The sequence below is a fragment of the Phoxinus phoxinus genome (genome assembly GCF_949152265.1).
Source record: "Phoxinus phoxinus genome assembly, chromosome: 4".
NCBI lineage: Eukaryota > Metazoa > Chordata > Actinopteri > Cypriniformes > Leuciscidae > Phoxinus > Phoxinus phoxinus.
Window position 1 is genome coordinate 3,597,784 of NC_136879.1, and position 19,362 is coordinate 3,617,145.

Here is a 19,362-nt window from a genome sequence, read left to right on the forward strand (position 1 = left end):
AAATATATATGTCTGTATTGAACATTCTTTCTTTCTTTCTTTCTTTCTTTCTTTCTTTCTTTCTTTCTTTCTTTCTTTCTTTATTATTTATCTCGAACAATCATCATTGTTGCAAAAACAATCAAAACAATATTTAAAAACACAAAATAAAACACAAACATGAACAAAAAATACTACTAAAAAAATAATAATAATAATACCAAAATAAAAAAAAAATATTTTGAGAAGGAGCAGGCAGAAGCAAATAGCTTTTTTGGTCCTGCCCCTATTTCACAAAATATTATTATTACAAATCAAGTAGATATGCAATTACAGCATACATTTTTTCAGATCTTACTTAACTCACAACAATACCTTTACGACAATACTTTTACATTACAGATTTAGTCCTGTGTTTCAGTCTATGCTTATCTATATTGGTCAAATAATGATTTCTTTAATCTATTTTTGAACCGAATGATATTATGGCTCTGTTTGATGTCATTATTCAGTCCATTGCATAAGGTCACCCCACAAACTAATACACACATGTTTTAATAGCAGTTCGCACAAGAGGTTGTTTGAACATACAATATCCTCTTAGATGATATCCCCCATCTCTTTCATTAAACATTGCTCTTATGTTACCTGGTAAATTATTTGCTTTGACTTTAAACCTAAATTGTGCAGTTTTAAATGTAACAATGTCCATAAATTTTAACAAATGTGAATGAAAAAAACAGATGATTAGTGTGCTTACACTTCCACACAATATAACATATATGGCAAAATAAGTGTGCCGTACAGGGTATTGTATTTAAGTAATGTATTTTTGTTCAATATGTATCTAGTTTAACTCAAAATACCAATACTCCTAGCCATCTTCATGCACAAATATTTGATGTGGGGTTTCCAGCACAGTTTATGGTCAAGTACAACACCCAGAAATTTACATTCATAGACTTTCAATTGTTTCGTTATCAGTTACCAATCTAACATCTGTATTTATAGTACGATTTCCAAATACCATGAATTTAGTTTTGTTCAAGGTGAGAGATAACTTATTTGAATCAAACCAGAATTTGAATGTATTCATTAGGGGCCAAGCACTGAAGGTGCGGGCACCTATTGTATCTGTTCCCGTTCTTATTCTTCTTTTTAGGGGCCAAGCACTGAAGGTGCGGGCACCTATTGTATCTGTTCCCGTACCAAAAATAATTCTTCTTCTTCTTCCGCTCTGGGAGTCTATGGCAGCCCATAGAACCGATCGCGGGAAAGTTGTAATGGTTTGACATTCGGATAGAGGACAGTCCCAACATTAAATACACCAATTTTGGTGTGTCTAAGTCATTCCCTCTAGCGCCACCAACTGTCCAAAGTTTCACTCATGTTTATTCTAATAACTTTTGAACCACAAGGGCTAGAAACAAAATTCTTTTTTCCTCTGATTCCTGACCTCGTGACGATTCGATTGCACCCAATGACGTCATTTTGCGCCATGAAAAGTTTTCCGCCATTTTGAATTTTCCGAAAAAGCTACTTTTTCGAACTCCTCCTAGGCCGTTGCTCCAATTTCCATGAAAATTGAATCAGATCATCTACAGACCATGACGACAAAAAGTTATGGAATTCAAGTTGATTCGCTTAGCAATTTTCGAAAAAACCCACAAACAAATTTTACGTAGCGCTTGCGAAAACAGACGTAAGGCTGTATCTCCGCAACGCTTTGTTGGATTCAGACCAAATTTGCCACATGTCATCACAAGCATGACTTGAGGCTACATGCTGCGTTTCGGCGCAGCGCCACCTACTGGTCCGGAGATATGAAAAATGGCTATTTTTGCTTATAACTTCTGAACAATTTGCCCAAAAATCATCAAATTGGTCTCGTTAGATTCAGGCCAACATGCTGAGTCGACTGATATCCAATTTTACCATGTCGGCCATTTTGGCTGTCGGACATTTTGAATTTTGTGCTAAAATGCTGTATTTTAAGAACGCATGAATGGATTGTTACGAAACATGGTATGGGTCATCAGCACGATGCCCTGAAGGAGCGTGAGAAGTTTCGAAACAGCGCCACCTTGTGGTCAAAAGTTATAACAACATTTCCAAAAAGGCTAATAACCTTTGAATACATCTGCCTATTGAAATGCCACTGGTCTCAATAGATTCGCTGGGTCACGCTGAGAACATAGATACCAAGTTTGCCATATTTGGCCGAACTTCCTGTCCGCCATCTTGATTTTCAGTCAAAACCTACTTTGTCGAACTCCTCCTAGACCGTTTGTCCGATTTTCACCAAAATCGAATCGTATCATCTCCACACTGTACCGACAAAAAGTTATGGAATTCGTGTTGATTCGTCAAACCGTTCTCAAATACCGCGCAAACAAATTTTACGTTGTGCTACAGCTACAGATTTAGTGCAAAAGTACTACATCGCCCATAACTCCTAGAGTCCGTTTGTCCTAGACTCAAGTGTCTCACACCACTGTGATCCCTGGCTCAAGGCGGACAAAATGGCTATCTCCAATTTCGATTTAGGCCAGAAAAATGTTCTGCTATGTCGAATTTTGTCCGAAACCTACTTTTGCAAACTAGTCCTAGGTTTTTCACCAGATCGGAACCAAACCAGTCTAGGACATTTCTCTGGACTCTCTAGATCACAGGTGTCGGAGTCAGTTCCTGGAGGGCCACAGCCCTACAGAGTTTAGTCCCAACCCTGCTTCAACACACACACACCTGCAATTTTCAAATTAGCATGAAGGAATTGATTAGCTGATCAGGTGTTTTTAAAAAAATGTTTAGGGTTGAAGCTAAACTCTGCAGGGCTCTGGCCCTCCAGGAACTGACTCCGACACCCCTGCTCTAGATCAATAAATATCGAAAAAAAAGTTGAACTTATGCATTTGGGTGGCTGTAACAGGGTCATTTAGAAAAGGGGCGTGGCAAAATACACTAAAAAGCCTATAAATCCCATATGAAAATTCAGAACTTCACCAAAATTGATGAGCATATGTGTCAGAACATGGTGAGGAAGCATGCAGAGTTTCATGGAGATCGGACCATAGGTGGCGCTGTAACTGGCAAAAAGCCTTCAATCTTATTAGGGGTTCAAGCATGAAATGCTGAAACCCTATTGTAATTAAGGATTCGTAAAACGCATCGTGCAGGCCAAACCGTAAGGCCTAGAGACGTGAAACCTGGCCAGATGGTAGGCCTCAATTTGGGGACAACCTATCAGAGTATGACCCCGAATGGCCCATAGGTGGCGCTACAGCAACCAAAAGTTCAAAATTGATCATAGCTCTTAGACCGTTTGTCCCAGGATCAAGTGCCCCAAATCGTTGGAATCCTTGGCTCAAGGCGGACAAAATGGCCATCTCCGATTTCGATTTAGGCCAGAAAAAATTTCTGCTATGTCGAATTTTGTCCAAAACCTACTTTTGCGAACTAGTCCCTGGTTTTTCGCCCGACCGGAGCCAAACCAGTCTAGGACATTTCTCTGGACTCTCTCGATCAATAGTTTTTGAAAAAAAGTAGAATTTTTGCATTTGGTTGGCTATAACAGGGTCATTTGGAAAATGGGCGGGGCAAAATACAGTCAAAAGCCTATAAATCCTAAACAAAAACTCAGAACATCACGAAAATCGCTGAGCATATGTGTCATGACATGGTGAACAAGCGTGCCGAGTTTCATGCAGATCGGACCATAGGTGGCACTATAAATGGCAAAAAGGTTCCCTTATTATTAGGGGCCAAGCACTGAAGGTGCGGGCACCTATTGTATCTGTTCCCGTACCAAAAATAATTCTTCTTCTTCTTCCGCTCTGGGAGTCTATGGCAGCCCATAGAACCGATCGCGGGAAAGTTGTAATGGTTTGACATTCGGATAGAGGACAGTCCCAACATTAAATACATCAATTTTGGTGTGTCTAAGTCATTCCCTCTAGCGCCACCAACTGTCCAAAGTTTCACTCATGTTTATTCTAATAACTTTTGAACCACAAGGGCTAGAAACAAAATTCTTTTTTCCTCTGATTCCTGACCTCGTGACGATTCGATTGCACCCAATGACGTCATTTTGCGCCATGAAAAGTTTTCCGCCATTTTGAATTTTCCGAAAAAGCTACTTTTTCGAACTCCTCCTAGGCCGTTGCTCCAATTTCCATGAAAATTGAATCAGATCATCTACAGACCATGCCGACAAAAAGTTATGGAATTCAAGTTGATTCGAATTACCGTTCTCGAATACCGCGCAAATAAATTTTACGTAGCGCTTGCAAAAACAGACGTAAGGCCGTATCTCCACAACGCTTTATCGGATTCAGACCAAATTTGGTACCTGTCATCACAAGCATGACCTGAGGCTACATGCTGCGTTTCGGCGCAGCGCCACCTACTGGTCCGGAGATATGAAGAATTTATATTTTTGCTTATAACTTCTGAACGGTTTGTCCAAAAATCACAAAAGTGGTCTCGTTAGATTCAGGGCATCGTGCTGAGTCGACTGATATCCAATTTTCCCATATCGGCCATTTTGGCTGTCGGCCATTTTGAATTATGTGCTAAAATGCTGTATTTTATGAACGCATGAACGTATCGTTACGAAACTCAGTATGGGTCATCAGTACAACGCCCTAAAAGTACTCAAAAATTTATGAGACAGCGCCACCTTTTGGTCAAAAGTTATAATGAAATTTCCAAAAATGCTAATAACTTTTGAATAAATTTGCCTATAGTAATGACACTGATCTCAATAGATTCCTTGGGTTATGCTGAAAACATAGATACCAATTTTGCCATAGTCAGCCAAACTTCCTGTCCGCCATCTTTATTTTCTTTTAAAACCTACTTTTTCAAACTCCTCCTAGACCGAACGTCCGATTTTCACCAAAATTGGATCGTGTCATCTCCAGACCGTGTCGAGTAAAAGTTATGGATTTCGTGTCGATAGACAAAACCGTTTTCGTATACCGCAGTGGCAAAGTTGAGGCATGATGCCAAAATGACTATTCAGGCTTTATATCTGCAATGCCTTGACATATTGACACCAAACTTTGTATGTGTCATTGTCACTTCACTCTGACCACATCACATCAGTTTCGTAACTGCGCCACCTATTGGTCGAAAGTGATAATCATATTTTTAGTTATTGTATGTGATTTTTCAACCATTTTGCCAAAATTCATCTTCAAATGTCTTTAATTGCTCTTTGCTGCAGTGGGTCTCACACTCCCAGCCACTTTGGCATGTCTTGTCGTCTTGCTTGCGCTTGGCCCCGGTGATTGCTGCTTGCAGCTATATTTCTTTTTCTTTTTCTTCCGACTGGGCGTCTATGGCAGCCTATAGAACCGTTTGCGGGAAACTTATGAAAATTGGCACAGTGATAGAGGACAGCCTGAACTATAACCAAAGCAAATTTGGAGTCTCCAACTCATTCCCTCTAGCGCCACCAGCTGTCCAAATTTTCACTCATGTTTATGCTAATAACTTTTGAACCACAAGGGCTAGAAACAAAATTCTTTTTTCCTCTGATTCCTGAGCTCATGACGATTCGACTGCACCCTATGACGTCATTTTCCGTCATAATAGTTTTCCCGCCATTTTGAATTTTCCAAAAAACCTACTTTTTCGAACTCCTCCTAGGCCGTTGATCCGAATTTCACGAAAAATGAACCAGATCATCTCCAGACCTTGACGACCAAAAGTTATGGAATTCAAGTTTATTCGAATTACCGTTCTCGAATACCGCGCAAATAAATTTTACGTAGCGCTTGCGAAAACAGACGTAAGGCCGTATCTCCACAACGCTTTGTTGGATTCAGACCAAATTTGGTACATGTCATCACAAGCATGACCTGAGGCTACATGCTGCGTTTCGGCGCAGCGCCACCTACTGGTCCGGAGATATGAAGAATTTATGTTTTTGCTTATAACTTCTGAACGGTTTGTCCAAAAATCACAAAAGTGGTCTCGTTAGATTCAGGGCGTCGTGCTGAGTTGACTGATATCCAATTTTCCCATATCGGCCATTTTGGCTGTCGGCCATTTTGAATTATGTGCTAAAATGCTGTATTTTATGAACGCATGAACGTATCGTTACGAAACTCAGTATGGGTCATCAGTACAACGCCCTAAAGGTACTCAAAAATTTATGAGACAGCGCCACCTTTTGGTCAAAAGTTATAATGAAATTTCCAAAAATGCTAATAACTTTTGAATATATTTGCCTATAGTAATGACACTGATCTCAATAGATTCCTTGGGTTATGCTGAAAACATAGATACCAATTTTGCCATAGTCAGCCAAACTTCCTGTCCGCCATCTTTATTTTCTTTTAAAACCTACTTTTTCGAACTCCTCCTAGACCGAACGTCCGATTTTCACCAAAATCGGATCGTGTCATCTCCAGACCGTGCCGAGTAAAAGTTATGGATTTCGTGTCGATAGACGAAACCGTTTTCGTATACCGCAGTGGCAAAGTTGAGGCATGATGCCAAAATGACTATTCAGGCTTTATATCTGCAATGCCTTGACATATTGACACCAAACTTTGTATGTGTCATTGTCACTTCACTCTGACCACATCACATCAGTTTCGTAATTGCGCCACCTATTGGTCGAAAGTGATAATCATATTTTTAGTTATTGTATGTGATTTTTCAACCATTTTGCCAAAATTCATCTTCAAATGTCTTTAATTGCTCCTTGCTGCAGTTTGTCTCACACTTTCAGCCATGTAGGCATATCTCGTCGTCTGCTTTTGCGCTTGGCCCCGTAATGGCTGCTTGTTAGGGGCCAAGCACTGAAGGTGCGGGCACCTATTGTATCTGTTCTGGTTCTTATTAGGGGCCAAGCACTGAAGGTGCGGGCACCTATTGTATCTGTTCCCGTTCTTATTAGGGGCCAAGCACTGAAGGTGCGGGCACCTATTGTATCTGTTCCCGTTCTTATTCTTCTTTTTCTTTTTTTTCTTTTTCTTCCGACTGGGCGTCTATGGCAGCCTATAGAACCGTTTGCGGGAAACTTATACAAATTGGCACAGTGATAGAGGACAGCCTGAACTATCACCATAGCAAATTTGGAGTCTCCAACTCATTCCCTCTAGCGCCACCAGCTGTCCAAAGTTTCACTCATGTTTATGCTAATAACTTTTGAACCACAAGGGCTAGAAACAACATTCTTTTTTCCTCTGATTCCTGAGCTCACGACGATTCGACTGCACCCTATGACGTCATTTTCCGTCATAATAGTTTTCCCGCCATTTTGAATTTTCCGAAAAACCTACTTTTTCGAACTCCTCCTAGGCCGTTGCTCCGAATTTCACGAAAAATGAACCAGATCATCTCCAGACTATGACGACCAAAAGTTATGGAATTCAAGTTGATTCGAATTACCGTTCTCGAATACCGCGCAAATAAATTTTACGTAGCGCTTGCAAAAACAGACGTAAGGCCGTATCTCCACAACGCTTTATCGGATTCAGACCAAATTTGGTACATGTCGTCACAAGCATGACCTGAGGTTACTTGCTGCGTTTCGGCGCAGCGCCACCTACTGGTCCGGAGATATGAATAATTTATGTTTTTGCTTATAACTTCTGAACGGTTTGTCCAAAAATCACAAAAGTGGTCTCGTTAGATTCAGGGCGTCGTGCTGAGTTGACTGATATTCAATTTTCCCATATCGGCCATTTTGGCTGTCGGCCATTTTGAATTATGTGCTAAAATGCTGTATTTTATGAACGCATGAACGTATTGTTACGAAACTCAGTATGGGTCATCAGTACAACGCCCTAAAAGTACTCAAAAATTTATGAGACAGCGCCACCTTTTGGTCAAAAGTTATAATGAAATTTCCAAAAATGCTAATAACTTTTGAATAAATTTGCCTATAGTAATGACACTGATCTCAATAGATTCCTTGGGTTATGCTGAAAACATAGATACCAATTTTGCCATAGTCAATCAAAGTTCCTGTCCGCCATCTTTATTTTCTTTTAAAACCTACTTTTTCGAACTCCTCCTAGACCGAACGTCCGATTTTCACCAAAATCGGATCGTGTCATCTCCAGACTGTGCCGAGTAAAAGTTATGGATTTCGTGTCGATAGACAAAACAGTTTTCGTATACCGCAGTGGCAAAGTTGAGGCATGATGCCAAAATGACTATTCAGGCTTTATATCTGCAATGCCTTGACATATTGACACCAAACTTTGTATGTGTCATTGTCACTTCACTCTGACCACATCACATCAGTTTCGTAACTGCGCCACCTATTGGTCGAAAGTGATAATCATATTTTTAGTTATTGTATGTGATTTTTCAACCATTTTGCCAAAATTCATCTTCAAATGTCTTTAATTGCTCCTTGCTGCAGTGGGTCTCACACTCCCAGCCACTTTGGCATGTCTTGTCGTCTTGCTTGCGCTTGGCCCCGGTGATTGCTGCTTGCAGCTATATTTAGGGGCCAAGCACTGAAAGTGCGGAGGCACCTATTGTTTTTGTTGGCGTTCTTATTATTATTATTCTTCCGTTTCTTCTTCTTCTTCTTCCGCCATTGAAGTCTATGGCAGCCCTATGAACCGCTTGCGGGAAAGTTGATTTTATTTGACATTCTGATAGAGGACAGTCCCAACATTAAATACACCAATTTTGGTGTCTCCAACTCATTCCCTCTAGCGCCACCAACAGTCCAAAGTTTCACTCATGTCTATGCTGATAACTTTTGAACCGTAAGGGCTAGAATCAAAATTCTTTTTTCCTCTGATTCCTGAGCTCACGACGATTCGATTGCACCCTATGACGTCATTTTCCGTCATAATAGTTTTCCCGCCATTTTGAATTTTCCAAAAAACCTACTTTTTCGAACTCCTCCTAGGCCGTTGCTCCGAATTTCACGAAAATTGAACCAGATCATCTCCAGACCTTGAAGACCAAAAGTTATGGAATTCAAGTTGATTCGAATTACCGTTCTCGAATACCGCGCAAATAAATTTTACGTAGCGCTTGCGAAAACAGACGTAAAGCTGTATCTCCACAACGCTTTATCGGATTCAGACCAAATTTGGTACATGTCATCACAAGCATGACCTGAGGCTACATGCTGCGTTTCGGCGCAGCGCCACCTACTGGTCCGGAGATATGAAGAATTTATATTTTTGCTTATAACTTCTGAACGGTTTGTCCAAAAATCACAAAAGTGGTCTCGTTAGATTCAGGGCATCGTGCTGAGTCGACTGATATCCAATTTTCCCATATCGGCCATTTTGGCTGTCGGCCATTTTGAATTATGTGCTAAAATGCTGTATTTTATGAACGCATGAACGTATCGTTACGAAACTCAGTATGGGTCATCAGTACAACGCCCTAAAAGTACTCAAAAATTTATGAGACAGCGCCACCTTTTGGTCAAAAGTTATAATGAAATTTCCAAAAATGCTAATAACTTTTGAATAAATTTGCCTATAGTAATGACACTGATCTCAATAGATTCCTTGGGTTATGCTGAAAACATAGATACCAATTTTGCCATAGTCAATCAAAGTTCCTGTCCGCCATCTTTATTTTCTTTTAAAACCTACTTTTTCGAACTCCTCCTAGACCGAACGTCCGATTTTCACCAAAATCGGATCGTGTCATCTCCAGACTGTGCCGAGTAAAAGTTATGGATTTCGTGTCGATAGACAAAACCGTTTTCGTATACCGCAGTGGCAAAGTTGAGGCATGATGCCAAAATGACTATTCAGGCTTTATATCTGCAATGCCTTGACATATTGACACCAAACTTTGTATGTGTCATTGTCACTTCACTCTGACCACATCACATCAGTTTCGTAACTGCGCCACCTATTGGTCGAAAGTGATAATCATATTTTTAGTTATTGTATGTGATTTTTCAACCATTTTGCCAAAATTCATCTTCAAATGTCTTTAATTGCTCCTTGCTGCAGTGGGTCTCACACTCCCAGCCACTTTGGCATGTCTTGTCGTCTTGCTTGCGCTTGGCCCCGGTGATTGCTGCTTGCAGCTATATTTAGGGGCCAAGCACTGAAGGTGCGGGCACCTATTGTATCTGTTCCCGTTCTTATTCTGCTTCTTTTTCTTTTTCTTTTTCTTTTTCTTTTTTTTCTTCCGACTGGGCGTCTATGGCAGCCTATAGAACCGTTTGCGGGAAACTTATGAAAATTGGCAGAGTGATAGAGGACAGCCTGAACTATCACCATAGCAAATTTGGAGTCTCCAACTTATTCCCTCTAGCGCCACCAGCTGTCCAAAGTTTCACTCATGTTTATGCTAATAACTTTTGAACCACAAGGGCTAGAAACAAAATTCTTTTTTCCTCTGATTCCTGAGCTCATGGCGATTTGATTGCACCCTATGACGTCATTTTCCGTCATAATAGTTTTTCCGCCATTTTGAATTTTCTGAAAAACCTACTTTTTCGAACTCCTCCTAGGCCGTTGCTCCGAATTTCACGAAAATTGAACCAGATCATCTCCAGACCTTGTCGACCAAAAGTTATGGAATTCAAGTTGATTCGAATTACCGTTCTCGAATACCGCGCAAATAAATTTTACGTAGCGCTTGCGAAAACAGACGTAAGGCCGTATCTCCACAACGCTTTATCGGATTCAGGCCAAATTTGGTACATGTCATCACAAGCATGACCTGAGGCTACATGCTGCGTTTCGGCGCAGCGCCACCTACTGGTCCGGAGATATGAAGAATTTATGTTTTTGCTTATAACTTCTGAACGGTTTGTCCAAAAATCACAAAAGTGGTCTCGTTAGATTCAGGGCGTCGTGCTGAGTTGACTGATATCCAATTTTCCCATATCGGCCATTTTGGCTGTCGGCCATTTTGAATTATGTGCTAAAATGCTGTATTTTATGAACGCATGAACGTATCGTTACGAAACTCAGTATGGGTCATCAGTACAACGCCCTAAAGGTACTCAAAAATTTATGAGACAGCGCCACCTTTTGGTCAAAAGTTATAATGAAATTTCCAAAAATGCTAATAACTTTTGAATAAATTTGCCTATAGTAATGACACTGATCTCAATAGATTCCTTGGGTTATGCTGAAAACATAGATACCAATTTTGCCATAGTCAGTCAAACTTCCTGTCCGCCATCTTTATTTTCTTTTAAAACCTACTTTTTCGAACTCCTCCTAGACCGAACGTCCGATTTTCACCAAAATCGGTTTGTGTCATCTCCAGACCGTGCCGAGTAAAAGTTATGGATTTCGTGTCGATAGACAAAACCGTTTTTGTATACCGAAGATGCAAAGTTGAGGCATGATGCCAAAATGACTATTCAGGCTTTATATCTGCAATGCCTTGACATATTGACACCAAACTTTGTATGTGTCATTGTCACTTCACTCTGACCACATCACATCAGTTTCGTAATTGCGCCACCTATTGGTCGAAAGTGATAATCATATTTTTAGTTATTGTATGTGATTTTTCAACCATTTTGCCAAAATTCATCTTTAAATGTCTTCAATTGCTCCTTGCTGCAGTTGGTCACACACTCCCAGCCACTTTGGCATGTCTTGTCGTCTTGCTTGCGCTTGGCCCCGTAATGGCTGCTTGCAGCTATATTTATTATTCTGCTTCTTCCGACTGGGCGTCTATGGCAGCCCATAGAACCGTTTCCGGGAAAGTTGTTCCGGTTTGACATTCTGATAGAGGACAGTCCCAACAGTAATTGCACCAATTTTGGTGTCTCTAACTCATTCCCTCTAGCGCCACCACCTGTCCAAAGTTTCACTTATATTATGCTAATAACTTTTAAACCGTAAGGCCTATCAACAAAATAATTTTTTCCTCTGATTCCTGAGCTCATGACGATTCGATTTCATCCTATGACGTCATTTTCCGTCATAAAAATATGGCCGCCATTTTGAATTGTCCAAAAAACCTTCTTTTGCGAACTCGTCCTAGACGGTTTGTCTGATTTGCACCAAAATTGCACCAGATCATCTTCAGGCTGTGGGGACAAAAAGTTATGGAATTCAAGTTGATTCGTCAAACCGTTTTCGATAAACGCGCAAACAAATTTTATGTAGCGCTTGCGAAAACAGACATAAGGCTGTATCTCCGCATCGCTTAATCGTATTCAAACCAAACTTCCTACATGTCATCACAAGCATGACCTGAGGCTACATGCTGCGTTTCGGCGCAGCGCCACCTACTGGTCTGGAGATATGAAAAAAGGCTATTTTTGCTTATAACTTCTGAACGGTTTGTCCAAAAATCATAAAAGTGGTCTCGATAGATTCATGGCGTCATGTTGAGTTGACTGATATCCAATTTTTCCATATCGGCCATTTTGGCTGTCGGCCATTTTGAATTATGTGCTAAAATGCTGTATTTTATGAACGCATGAACGTATCGTTACGAAACTCAGTATGGGTCATCAGTACGAAGTCCTAAAGGTACTCATAATATTATGAGACAGCGCCACCTTTTGGTCAAAAGTTATAATGAAATTTCCAAAAATGCTAATAACTTTTGAATAAATTTGCCTATAGTAATGACACTGATCTCAATAGATGCCTTGGGTTATGCTGAAATCATAGATACCAATTTTGCCATAGTCAGTCAAACTTCCTGTCCGCCATCTTTATTTTCTTTTAAAACCTACTTTTTCGAACTCCTCCTAGAACGAACGTCCGATTTTCACCAAAATCGGATCGTGTCATCTCCAGATCGTGCCGAGTAAAAGTTATGGATTTCGTGTCGATAGACAAAACCGTTTTTGTATATCGCAGTGGCAAAGTTTAGGCATGATGCCAAAATTACTATTCAGGCTTTATATCGGCAATACCTTGACATATTGACACCAAACTTTGTATGTGTCATTGTCACTTCACTCTGACCACATCACATCAGTTTCGTAACTGCGCCACCTATTGGTCGAAAGTGATAATCATATTTTTAGTTAATGTATCAACCATTGTGCCAAAATTCATCTTTAAATGTCTTCAATTGCTCCTTGCTGCAGTGGGTCTCACACTCCCAGCCACTTTGGCATGTCTTGTCGTCTTGCTTGCGCTTGGCCCCGGTGATTGCTGCCTGCAGCTATATTTATTATTCTTCTTCTTCCGCCATTGAAGTCTATGGCAGCCCTATGAACCGCTTGCGGGAAAGTTGATTTTATTTGACATTCTGATAGAGGACAGTCCCAACATTAAATACACCAATTTTGGTGTCTCCAACTCATTCCCTCTAGCGCCACCAACAGTCCAAAGTTTCACTCATGTCTATGCTGATAACTTTTGAACCGTAAGGGCTAGAATCAAAATTCTTTTTTCCTCTGATTCCTGAGCTCACGACGATTCGATTGCACCCTATGACGTCATTTTACGTCATAATAGTTTTCCCGCCATTTTGAATTTTCCAAAAAACCTACTTTTTCGAACTCCTCCTAGGCCGTTGCTCCGAATTTCACGAAAATTGAACCAGATCAACTCCAGACCATGACGACAAAAAGTTATGGAATTCAAGTTGATTCGAATTACCGTTCTCGAATACCGCGCAAATAAATTTTACGTAGCGCTTGCAAAAACAGACGTAAGGCCGTTTCTCCACAACGCTTTATCGGATTCAGACCAAATTTGGTACATGTCATCACAAGCATGACCTGAGGCTACATGCTGCGTTTCGGCGCAGCGCCACCTACTGGTCCGGAGATATGAAGAATTTATATTTTTGCTTATAACTTCTGAACGGTTTGTCCAAAAATCACAAAAGTGGTCTCGTTAGATTCAGGGCATCGTGCTGAGTCGACTGATATCCAATTTTCCCATATCGGCCATTTTGGCTGTCGGCCATTTTGAATTATGTGCTAAAATGCTGTATTTTATGAACGCATGAACGTATCGTTACGAAACTCAGTATGGGTCATCAGTACAACGCCCTAAAAGTACTCAAAAATTTATGAGACAGCGCCACCTTTTGGTCAAAAGTTATAATGAAATTTCCAAAAATGCTAATAACTTTTGAATAAATTTGCCTATAGTAATGACACTGATCTCAATAGATTCCTTGGGTTATGCTGAAAACATAGATACCAATTTTGCCATAGTCAATCAAAGTTCCTGTCCGCCATCTTTATTTTCTTTTAAAACCTACTTTTTCGAACTCCTCCTAGACCGAACGTCCGATTTTCACCAAAATCGGATCGTGTCATCTCCAGACTGTGCCGAGTAAAAGTTATGGATTTCGTGTCGATAGACAAAACCGTTTTCGTATACCGCAGTGGCAAAGTTGAGGCATGATGCCAAAATGACTATTCAGGCTTTATATCTGCAATGCCTTGACATATTGACACCAAACTTTGTATGTGTCATTGTCACTTCACTCTGACCACATCACATCAGTTTCGTAACTGCGCCACCTATTGGTCGAAAGTGATAATCATATTTTTAGTTATTGTATGTGATTTTTCAACCATTTTGCCAAAATTCATCTTCAAATGTCTTTAATTGCTCCTTGCTGCAGTGGGTCTCACACTCCCAGCCACTTTGGCATGTCTTGTCGTCTTGCTTGCGCTTGGCCCCGGTGATTGCTGCTTGCAGCTATATTTTCAATTGTAACCATTTCCATCATCTGCTGCAAATTATCCCCGCAACAAAAAACATTTGTATCATCTGCAAAAACAGTACATTTTAGTACATTTGATACATTGAAAATGTCATTTAGATAAAGAATAAACAGTTTTGGGCCTAAAACGGACCCCTGTGGAACGCCACAGGAAATGCTGAGGCTTACTGACCGATGATTACCCATTTGTACAAACTGACTCCTATTTTCAATATAGTTTTTTATCGAATTATAGCCCACACTTCTGATGCCATACCTTTCCATTTTTTTAACAGGATTTCATGATCAACAGTATCAAAAGCTTTTTTTAAATCAATGAAAATCCCCACTGCATAGTTTTTATTTTCAATACAATTTGTTAATCTTTCTACTAACTCAATTAGTGCCATAGACGTTGATCTACCAGATCTGAATCCATACTGACTGTCCATTAGCAAGTTGTTTTTATCAATGAAATTATCTAGCCTTTTAACAAATAGTTTTTCAAGTATTTTTAAGAACTGAGAAAGCAAGGATATCGTCTCAGGTTACGACTGTAACCCTAGTTCCCTGAGAAGGGAACGAGACGATGCGTCAATGACGCTTTGGGGAACGCTTCTGCATGATTGCGTCTGAAGCACTTATGTCAACTAGTCCAATGGCGAGAGTGGGCGTCACGGGCGGGTGACGTGACGACCAGGAAAGGATAAAGGACATCCGGTTTAGAACCGCGCTAGCTTCGAAAGGGCCGAAGCAAAACGATCACAGGGATGTAGGAAGTATGGCAAAGTGACGCATCGTCTCGTTCCCTTCTCAGGGAACTAGGGTTACAGTCGTAACCTGAGACGTTCCCTTTCGAGGGAACTCGCGATGCGTCAATGACGCTTTGGGAACGAGAATACCAAACACGCCATACGAAACAGAACCTGTCTGTGTGAATACTGCACAACTAAGACAAGAGCATTTGAAAACCTGGGGAAGCGCCCAGGTCGAAGTAGCAAAACCTTACGAATGTGAGCGGAGAGGACCAGCCTGCCGCATACCACATCCTACAGGGATATCTACATATATAATAAGGCTTATAAGCCGCCATACTCCTGTCCTGGTCTAAAAGCACCACGGAGGAAACAACCAAAGGTCCCCCCCCCCCCCCTCAGGGAAATACCACCAAAAGGGACATGGTAGGCACTAAAGCCGCCACGTACACCTTCAGTGTGGAAGGGGATAACCCTGCGGCAAAACGAACCAGCAGTAACTTCAGCACTGTACCAATCGGGCAGTAAACTGGGCCCCACTGTCCAAGACCCGTAAAATGAAGTGAATACCCATCACTTAATACATAAAGTTTCCTCGTGGAGGGAGCTCTGGAGTGAAGTAAGGTCTCCACAACCTCAGTTGAGAGAAGTCAATGAGTTGGGCCCCCTCAGAGGCCAAACCCACAGGATCCAAATCTCTGGGCTGGGTGAAAGATCACCCAATCCACTTGAGATCGAAGGTCCCTCCTTACTAGATTCTCCAAGGGAGAGCCGTCGAGGAGAGACACCGGGTCCGGGTCCAGAACTCCTGGGAGCAGAGTAATCGGGGAAAGATGTACAGACGTAGCCTCGGCCATGTCCATACCACAACGTCCAGCCCCAAGGGAGCTGGGTGTGTGAGGGAAAACCAAAGTGGACCATGCGTCGTATCCTGAGACGCGAAGAGATCCACTTGTGCCTGGTCATAAACCCCCCAAATGTGCTCCACCACCTCAGTGTGGAGCCTCCATTCCCCGGGCCTCAGCCCCTGCCTCAACAGGATGTCTGCTCCTACATATTTATGTAAGAGACCACCGATGTGTTGTCTGTACGGACAAGCACATGATGGTCCCTCAGGTCTGGGAGGAAAGTCTCAACGCATTGAAGACTGCCATCATCTCCAGGCAATTTATGTGCCAAAAAAGATGATGACTCCTCCACAGGCCCTGGGATGAGCAGCATCCCATTACCGCTCCCCAGCCGGTGAGGGAAGCATCTGTCGAGATAGCAACTCGATGGCAAAGAGCTCCCAACACCGGAACCTGGGAAAAGAACCAGTATTTCCTCCATATAACCAAGGCGCGGAGACACCGCCGCGTGATCTTGATCGTACGAAGTGGGTTTCCCCTCGGGGAGAACCCTCTGGTTCTGAGCCACCACTGCAAAGGTCTCATGTACAGCAGGCCAAAGGGTATCACATTGGACGCTGCTGTCATGAGGCCCAACAGTTTCTCGAACTGTTTCATAATGCGTGACTGTTCAGTGAGATAGGAGCCAGTATTTCCTCCATATAACCAAGGCGCGGAGACACCGCCGCGTGATCTTGATCGTACAAAGTGGGTTTCCCCTCGGGGAGAACCCTCTGGTTCTGAGCCACCACTGCAAAGGTCTCATGTACAGCAGGCCAAAGGGTATCACATTGGACGCTGCTGCCATGAGGCCCAACAGTTTCTCGAACTGTTTCACAGTGCGTGACTGACCTAGCTTCAACTCTTTTGTGGCTGTGAGGATAGCAGCTACACGAACGGGCGATAGTGTGGCTCGCATCGTGACTGATTCCCATACCACACCAAGGAAAGTGGTTCTCTGTAATGGAGAAAGCACACTCTTCTTGGCATTGAGTCTCAACCCCAATTTCTTCATCTGAGCGAGGACGACATCTCGATGCCGAACCGCTAACTGCTCTGATTCCGCCAGAATCAGCCAGTCATCGATGTAGTTCAGAATGCGTAGCCCTGCAGCCTGGCGGGGCCAGAGCTGCATCTACGCACTTCGTGAACATGCGAGGTGATAGCTAGACCGAATGGAAGCACCCGATAATGGTATTCTTTGCCTCAAAAAGAAAACCACAGGAACTTCCTTTGTTGAGGAAGGATGGAAGGAAGCGCCTTTTAAATCTATCGTGACAAACCAGTCCTCGGATCTGATTTGAGTCACGATCTGTTTGTGTGAGCATCTTGAACTTGAGTTTCATGACTGCACGATACAACAGGCGAAGATCTAAAAAGGGACGCAACCCCCCATCCTTTTTCGGAACAATAAAGTAGCGGCTGTAAAACCCCGATTCTCTGTCGGGCGAGTACACCTCCTCTATAGCTCAATACGCTAATAGAGACTCTACTTCTTGCTCCATTACCAGAGCCTGCTATGGATGTACTAACGCGAGTAGCACCCCGTTGTAACGAGGTGGAGGAGAAAGAAACTAGATTCTGAAACCTCTCTCTATTATCTGCAGGACCCATGGAGATATATTCGGCAGATTCTTCCACTCTGTCAGAAAATCTACTAAGGGTACCAGTCCCTCGAGACTGGCCTCTGGTGTTATTGTAACAGCCACTTCGGTGACCTGAAGCATCCTGGCAGGAAACGACCGAACTGACTGTTTTTGAACCCCCCTCAGAGGGTGCGAGTTTGACACAGTGTCGTGGTGACACTGAGCCATGTGCTCGCTGGAGACCGCTGCGCCCCGAGGCACCAAGGGTGGCGGGGTTGGCAGAACGACCTCCTGAGGGCACCGAGGTGGGGCGGGCACCGTATACTGAGGTGTACACCGCTTCACCCCGGTCGGGGTTGCCCTCAGAGGTCTGACACCAGTGGCATCAGGACCTTAGGCGAAGCCTTTTTCACAGAAAACGGTCCTCGGATCCATCTTCTGCTTTAAAGGCTTCTGTAGAGAATGCCATTCTGGTCCCCAATCTTTCTGAGGGGGAGCACAGGAAATGGCACTCTGCCTGTACAAGGAGTTTGTTAATGGCTAGTGCTGCTCCGCCCAGCAGCCCCATTTACGAAGTTATAAACTCCAACTCATTGCACACAGGAGATTGAGAATATTAAATTCCCTTAACCCGATGCTCAGCACATAATTTTACCATATAATTCCTCAAAATTAAATGTAAAAGATCAACCAGACAAGTTACACGGTCTGGATGAAATGCTGAACTTATGCATGAATCTAACTAATGAAAGTCAGATAAGCAAATTTAAATGCAGCCCACTTATTTAATTCCTCAGAATCAAACAGCACAAAATCAACCAGACAAGATAATATAGTCTGCATGAAAGGCTGAATATATATTTAAATACAGCCCACTTATTTAATTCCTCAGAATCAAACAGAAAAAAAAAATCAACCAGACAAGATAATATAGTCTGGATGAAAGGCTGAATATATATATATATATATATATATATATATATATATTTATATATAGCTTATATATAAAAATAGTTTCAACATACAATAAAAGAATCAAAAATTCATAGCTTGCAATACACTGTATCTCTTTAATCAATGCATTGCATTTGCATAAGGTCCACTGGATTCGTATTGCAGTCTTTTAAATAAACAGTAGCATGGGGAAACTCCCGATAGTGAACACAGGTCGGTAATGTTCATGAATGAACGTAGCCAGTCCAGTCCACTATTATTATTGCAGACTCGTAATCTACGCGATGCCTCAGCAAACGCGAGATCCGAGCCAAATAATCTTGATGACTTTCTTCCCTCGAGAAGAAAGCCATCGGGAGAAGAGCTAAATTCTCGATAGTGCAAATGTTACACGTCGGGAATTTATGACTGAACACTGTCAGTCCCCTTTTACTAGAGCTGACCGTGCATTCTCCACTCTCAAACAAACAACACATGACTCGCGTGTGTCCCCACTCGTAATGAAGCGATCCAAAGTGATCCAAAGCTGTTTGCTCCCCATACTCCTGTCCATATATATATTGTGCTTGTGAACATGCATCGATGCTCAGCACCTCT

The 19,362-nt window shown here is 42.0% G+C and overlaps 1 protein-coding gene across 2 annotated transcripts in view; it reads left to right on the top strand.

The window, feature by feature from the left end:
• The window catches only part of p2ry13 (purinergic receptor P2Y13), a 54,770-nt gene that overhangs the window by 626 nt on the left and 34,782 nt on the right, over positions 1 to 19,362 (top strand). The window lies entirely within an intron of this gene.